The sequence below is a fragment of the Phyllostomus discolor genome, chromosome 4 (genome assembly GCF_004126475.2).
Source record: "Phyllostomus discolor isolate MPI-MPIP mPhyDis1 chromosome 4, mPhyDis1.pri.v3, whole genome shotgun sequence".
Classification (NCBI taxonomy): Eukaryota; Metazoa; Chordata; class Mammalia; order Chiroptera; family Phyllostomidae; genus Phyllostomus; species Phyllostomus discolor.
The window spans coordinates 13,429,029-13,435,688 of record NC_040906.2 but is presented as its reverse complement, the minus strand read 5'-3'; the positions used below and the strand labels follow the sequence as shown (position 1 = coordinate 13,435,688).

Below are 6,660 nucleotides of genomic sequence, written 5' to 3'. Positions count from 1 at the left end.
CGGACTGGTCCCAGGAATTGTTGCCCAGGTGAGCAGGCCCCTTCTTCCTCTGCAATCACAGCAGGGGAGACCTAAACAGGCCAGGGGACTTCTGGTTTTAGGTTTTGCTCAGACATTAATTCACTGCACGACCTATAAAGTGTCACTTCTTGTCCCTGGGCCTTCCTCTTTGGGAAAAGTGAGAGGTTCCGATTAGAGGATCTATATTTCCTTCCCACTTGAACATCTGTGGCTCCAAAAGTCCACCTTTGAAGTGCTGTAGCCCGCAGAGAAGCTCCGATTAGGTCTTTGAATGATTGGGTGTTTTGAGGGTCACCGATACACTGGATCCTTCTATTCGAATTCCAAATTGTGGTTTTTAACTGTAAACAATTGTTCAGATACTTCTCCGACTTAGTCTGGTTCTTATGCCTAGACATATGTGTCCAGAAATGGGGAGAGATGACAAAGGGAGCAAGAGACGGAATTTAACACTACCAATAATTTATGTGTAAGCTTGTTTTGTTTTGTTGAAAGCCCTTCCGCGAGTTCCTGGAAACCTGAGAAGGAAAGTATTATACGTGTGTCAGGGCTGGCTGCGGATGCACGCGGGACCAGTGGGCTACGAGGAAGTATGTGTCAGCATTTGTTATCCAGGACTGTCTCGTCCTTGGAGTGTCCTCCATCACCTGGTGGTTTGCCGCGGCCCTCAGGCCGCCAGTTGGTCCTCATTGAGTAGGAAAACACTGCCAGTCAATGAGGTTGTCTATCTGGGTCACAAAGAAAGAGGCTGTGCCACAACTTGGCCATTTTCAATAAATGGCCATTTTTTATGTGTATATTTTGTACTTTCAGCTGCTTGTACAAGTCACATTTGTGTGTGTGTATTTAAGGAAGTTATTCAGTAGTTCAGAGCTCCGAGTCCTCTATCTGCCTAAGTAAGCACATGGGGGTTGTTGTGAGCATTTTAGAGGATGTTTGTGGAAACATTTTAAACTGTTAAACATGATGGCCATGTTGGTTTGCAATCTCTGCGGAAGCTTTCCGGGTGAAATGTGAAACCAGTCTTTGGAAATGGAGGGCAGCGAGAGAACAAAGGAAGAGGCAGACCTCTTCATAAGCAGCAGGTCTGAAGAGCTAGGGAACTTACCACACATCTCTCCATGGCCACATGAGGAGCAATTTTCAGTACCTGCCCACCAGATCTTAAAAGTTGATATACAGGACTTAACTGGGTTAGTCACGAGCCCAGCACAGACGGTCTCATCACCAGTTATTGTCTCAGGGCTGTGGCCTGGGGCAGCTTCAAGCACTGGAAAGGCCACCTGACAGCACGTTTCAAAATTTCAAATAGGGGCGCGGGGAGCGCCTGCAGAGTATTACATCCGGGTGGAGGTATAATGGCTGATAAAGTGACTTTTCTTTTCTAACCCCCCTGAAAACGATCATTTTCTGTACAGCAGAGTTTTTGTCGTCTTTGTCTTGTGAAGTGCAATTAGCTCCATCTACTCCCAGTAAGGCTGCCAGTTTGGTAGCTGTGGATCAGATGGGCCGTAGTTTCTGCAAAGCCGTGCGGGGCAGGACTGTGTTAGTGTTGGAACGGCAGCTCATTCGCTGATGTGCGCGGCTGCCAAGACTTGGCCACAATTGAAGAATAACCGTGAACTTCAGACTTATACCTGAATTCCTTTACATTTGTTCACTTAAATCTGATCCTTGGAATATTTGTTTTACTCGTTATACCACCTAATTTGCCTAAAATAAATCAGGACCCAGTCAGCGCTCAATTCCTGGGGTAATTGGAGTTTCTGGTGTCAACGGTAGTCCACACACGTGTTCCTTCCTGAGAGGCTGCAACACGCGTGCGTGTGTATTTGGAGACACTTTTAGTTCACCTACACGTGAACGGATTGAATGGCGCGATCTAGTAGGGAACAAGAGGCTTTCTTTATATATCAGTCTTAACTGGGAAAAAAAAACAGGACGGAAAATGAATTTGAGGAATATATTCCGATTTATCACCACAGAAATGTACAGGGTCCGGCACAAATAATGCCCTGTTTTTTTTTATTACAGAATCTTTTATTACAAAACCATAAGCAGATAATTCTGTAACATAACAGCGTCACACTCAAGCACACCATACGGCATTTTAGGTGAAATTTCAAATTAAAACTATAAATTGTCACACACATCTTATTACCGTACCAACCACACTCAAGCAGGCCTCGCTTCTGCTGGACCCTGTGTATAGTCTCTTTAGAAACCAACCTAAGATTTGGATGCAACAGTTCCCGGGGGACAACAAGTAAGCGTATGGATGTAGCTGTACACAAGTTAATATCTATTCCGACATTTATTAATTAATGATTCATTGTAAGAGCAAGGCAAAGAACACGTGTGAGACAGAAGACAGATTTGATTGTGTCGACTTGATAGTTAGCAACGGTCCTCTGTTTGCTCCGAGTCTATACAGTATTTGATTGTGAATAATGGTTGGGAAACAAAGGTAGGGATGCAGGCGAGAAGAACTTCTGTTTCCTCAATATACTTGTTAAGGGGAATGTTAGGGAGCTCTTGCTTTCTTCTTCTCTAGGGTTTTGAACAGAGGGGGCTTCACACAAAAAAGTGCCAGGCGAGGGGACCCCGTCTACTCTCTTCCTGATCAATACTTTGGGATCGGGATCTATACCTAGGGCCTCTGCTCACTCATGCACTCAGTCCCCAGCAGAGACATGCGAGGCTGGCTAGCATTGCTGCACCCTAATTCCTGTGTGTGGGGGTCCCACCCTGCACCAGCAAGCAGCTCTCAGACACCAGCTGAGGGTTTCAGGCCAGTGAACAGTCAGTGCGAAGGCCCTGAATAACCTCTACGTGACCCAGTACATTTGGGGTGGCCACTAGAAATTGTTATTTCAGGAAATGGGAGAGCATTCATTTTAGAGTTCCCATGTACCTCTTTTTGGGAACCACTCATCTAAATCACAGCAAGAATGCCCTCCAAATCTGCCAAAAGTCCTTCAGCCTCTGCTCGAACATCGCCAGTATGGGAGGCCATGAACTCTTTTAGAGGGTTCACGCCATAAAATACAACACTTAATTAACTTGTTAATTTATTCAACAAACAACTGTGTAGCCTTCCTACTGTGGTAGGTACTAGGGATGCAAAAACACATGTTCTGAGCCTTGGTTTTTTGTTTATTTATGATTGCAAAATGTATATATTTTTACTTTAGACAGATGAGAACATGACAGTAAGGAAAAACACTCATAAGGAAAAACTTGCTGTTTCTCTTACAGGCAGCAATGCTAATATCTTGGCCTATTTCATTTCATTTTCTCTCTCGCTATGTATATTTTTCTGTTTTTAAGATAGAAAGCTTGATATCTCTTTTCAACTAATAGTATATTATAAATATTTGTTTCCACAGTTTTTTCCTACCGTGGGCTTTTAAAATAACAGCTTAGTATTCTATTTTACATGTTTCATATAGATGTAATGTCATGTAGAGTGGCGATTTAGGTTATCTCAAAATGCGTGGTACAAAAATGCTGCAGTTGATCTTTTTATAAACTTTTTCCAGCATTTGTAATCATGTAGGTAAATGTCTATAAGAGGAATTTCTGAAATAAAAAAAATGTGCTTTTAAGTCTATTTGAATACATTGCCAAATTGCTTCTCTAGAAAGAATGATCCAATTTCCATTCCCATTTCAGCTGTATAAAACTATTCGTGCTTTCATACCCTTGGTGATACTGGTATTTCATTCTTTTTATTAAAAAGCCATAATTACTAGAAAATTCTCCCTTGCACTGAGCTCAGTTTTGCCTATTCAGATTTTCAACCTATTGATCTGACTTTTGTCTTCTGGAGCTTTGCGGGGTAAACTGAATCCCCTTTGGTTAAAATGGAATTTCAAATATTTGAAAATAATTATTATGTCTCCACTGGTCTCTGTCCCCAGTTATCTTTCTTTTCTCCAGTAATTACTCCTATAACCTACTTCCTAGGGACTGTACAGTTCTGGTCTCACTGTTCTAGATAAGCCTCAGTCAGACCACGTCTTTTTCTTAAAATACGGTGGCGAGGATTAAACCAAGGACTGTGGGTGCAAGAACACTGCCTTTGTTTGCACAGGATACTTCTAGCTTGTGCATGATAGGCAGGCATTAGCTTTTCTTGGCAACTACTGCACACCGTTGGCTCTTAAACGAATAACAACCAAAACGCCAAAGCAATTTTATAAACAATTTCACAGTCCTATCTGGCATCTCGGCAATTCACTGGGGCACTTGTTTTCGGAGGCCCCAGTGCAGGACTTGAATAAAAATCAGCGCAATCATTAATTCTAACTTGGCAAGTCCTTTTTGATAACTGATTTTATCACTGGATGTGTATCTTCTGCCGACTCGATAAGGATATCTCTTGGCTTGCAGTAATGAAGAAACAGACTCGATGGGGAATGTTGTCGAGCCCTGCCACACCCTAGACTGTTATTGACTCATTAATCAACCTGCTTCAGGCTCATCGTGTGTGTGTGTGTGTGTGTGTGTGTGTGTGTGTTCCTGTTGCTAAGGATGTAGAGGGAAACCTTGAAAAATAAACCACAAATGAAATATTGTATTTTAAACTTCTGAAATCAATATATATTCTTTGTATGGTATTTTTGACCTTCCTGCCTATGATTCTTTTTTTTTTTTTCAGTATAAATTAGCTTGTCATGACAAGTTGATTGTCTGTGTTGGTTCCTTTGCTTCAACTTTGTTCCACAATGTGGCCAGAGTCAATATCAAGGTCAGCTTGATGTAGCTTCTAGTTTATAACTTCATTTTTCTGTTTTGAAATATTGGACTGTTTGCCCAAATCTCATCTATTGAAACACCTTGCTTTTATGGTAAATTAAATGTTGTCATTGTTGTTTTAACTACCCTAGTGTATAAAATTTGAATCTGATAACGTCTACTCATTTCAAACTAAGACATCTTTTTTATTTTATTTTATTTTTTTACTATCCACTAGCATCTTTAACTAAGTTTCCTGGAGAACTATGTTGTTACCTACACTTTCCAATTTGAAAGTCATTCTACTTGATGTAGAAGATGATCTTAAATAAGAGTCAAGGACTTTGTTTTTGTAATATTTTGTAATATGTTATTGATCTTAGTTTGTGGATTTAAGTCTTCTCATTGTTAAAAACTAGACCTAATCATGAGATTAGATGGATCATAAGTCTAAATTAATTCCTCAGTAATTCCATATAAGGTGGTGATGAGTAAGGTAGATAAAAGTACATTTTCTTTCTCTTTTTTTCAGAGTTCATGTCAGATGGGTAATGTGCTGATATTGTAATGAGGTTTGTGAGAAATATATGTCACACAAGAGCATGAACACCCAATCATCACACTTATGAACTAGAAAAGGATTGAAAGTATATTTTCTTAAGAACAATAAATATATATGTGTATATGAGAAAAAATTCCACCATTTGTATGTAAGGGTCATCTTAAAATAAAACAATGTGATATTTGAGTATAGTCTCTTTACTAGGGTTGACTGCCCATCCCCGCTTTGGGGAGACTGGGGGATTTCCCACGATGCAGAACTCTCAGGGCCTAAAATGGGAAAGTTCTTGATAAACTGGGATAATTTGGTCATCTTATATTTCTCTTAATTCTCCACAGATGACCCTTTCCTTCCCTCCCTTTTAAACCTAAAATAGTTGACTATTTTCCAATTCTTATATGACTGGTTTTTCTTTGGTCAGTTATATTTTTTATGGGTTTCAGATACAGTTGCTGGCTAGTCTACAGACTACACATTGGTTCTTACAACTGCTCTCCCTTCTCTCTCTCCCTTCTCTACCCCCTTCCCTTATTTTCTCCTCCCACGAGAGAGCATCTAGGGCACAGAGCTCAGCTTTAATATTCTCATTTCAGTGTTTGGTGACCATGAAAGGATCATTAATACCTGTAGGTAATTTGCATCTCCATTTTCATAGAAAATTCATGGTATCTCCAAGCCAACATCACATGTTTTTGTGATTTGAATTGTAAATTGAAGCAATAAGAGAAGCATATAAGTTTGAGGCCATTCTGTTGAAGGCCTGAAGTAACCAGCACACCAGGATTTCCCAGAAGTGGCGGTATGATTTCGATGCCGAAGCAGCTGAAAAAGGGGTGGACCCTTCATTGGGTCAACAGAACCAAGGTTCACACAGGGCCCAGTTTCATAAGTGTTGGCTCTAACTATTCTTACTTACATGCCACTGGGTATAATAATCAATGTCGGCAGATTGGGGGTTTCTGTGCCAAAAGAAGTCCATTAGGTCATCTTTTCCCATCGTGTTTATAACGTAAAAAAGACTTTTGAAGTGATCAGCTGTAACTTCCTCATCTTTCACTACTGAAAACTGAGATCTGGAGAGATGAAGGGAATTTGTGAATGTCGAAAGTTCTGTGAGTGGCAGAGTTGGGATTTCCATCCCTCAAGGCCTCATTTTCCACTCCAGACTGTCCACGGAGAGGGGAGGAAACAAAAACTATGAGTGTTGTCCATGAGCTTGCCTCCTGCCTCCCCATGGCATATCTGCAGGCAACTGGCTTGAAACAACTTTGTCAAGTATCTCCTTCCACCTTTGTCCTGTTTGGCCACCTTGAGGCCTGAGTGTCCTACCAGTGACC

At 41.0% G+C, this 6,660-nt stretch overlaps 1 non-coding gene across 1 annotated transcript; it reads right to left on the bottom strand.

The window, feature by feature from the left end:
* Positions 1-5,299: 5,299 nt before the first annotated feature.
* On the bottom strand, positions 5,300-5,403 carry LOC114495902. Its single transcript, XR_003684561.1, has one exon. It is a non-coding gene; the product is annotated as a small nucleolar RNA U13 (small nucleolar RNA).
* Between the last annotated feature and the right edge of the window lie 1,257 nt (positions 5,404-6,660).